The following is a 510-nucleotide window of genomic DNA, read 5'->3' on the forward strand; positions in this document are numbered from 1 at the left end:
CTTTCCCTGAAAGAAATGTACAAGACATATTGCGAATGAGAAACATAAAACAAAGTTAAACTTTTAAAATAACAAAGAATTCAATTGACCACTTCAATTTTACCACAATCAATCTGTGCTTGTTTTACGAATCTCCATCCTCATCCATCCCCAATGCATGTTTCATGAAGTCTTATAATTTTTGTACATAATTTTTTGCTTATAATTTTATCATAATCTTATTTTAATTGTCATTATTTCTTTTTAATTCTCTTATATAAATTTTATCAAACGAATATTTTATATGAATTTTCCTGAAATCAACAATAATTTATTGATGAAAGATTAAATGCTGAACTTTTATATATATACCACAAAATCTTAAGCATAGATTTTAAAAAACATGTAGAGTCACCGCAAGGTTGAAAAAATATATATATTTTTTCAATGGCCATGCTAAATCCCTTGGAACTCCTTGATCAAAAAATTAATTTTTTGATGTCAAAATTAAATTTAATTAACAAAATCCCT

The sequence above is a fragment of the Phalaenopsis equestris genome, unplaced genomic scaffold, assembly GCF_001263595.1.
Source record: "Phalaenopsis equestris unplaced genomic scaffold, ASM126359v1 Scaffold000777, whole genome shotgun sequence".
Taxonomy (NCBI): Eukaryota; Viridiplantae; Streptophyta; class Magnoliopsida; order Asparagales; family Orchidaceae; genus Phalaenopsis; species Phalaenopsis equestris.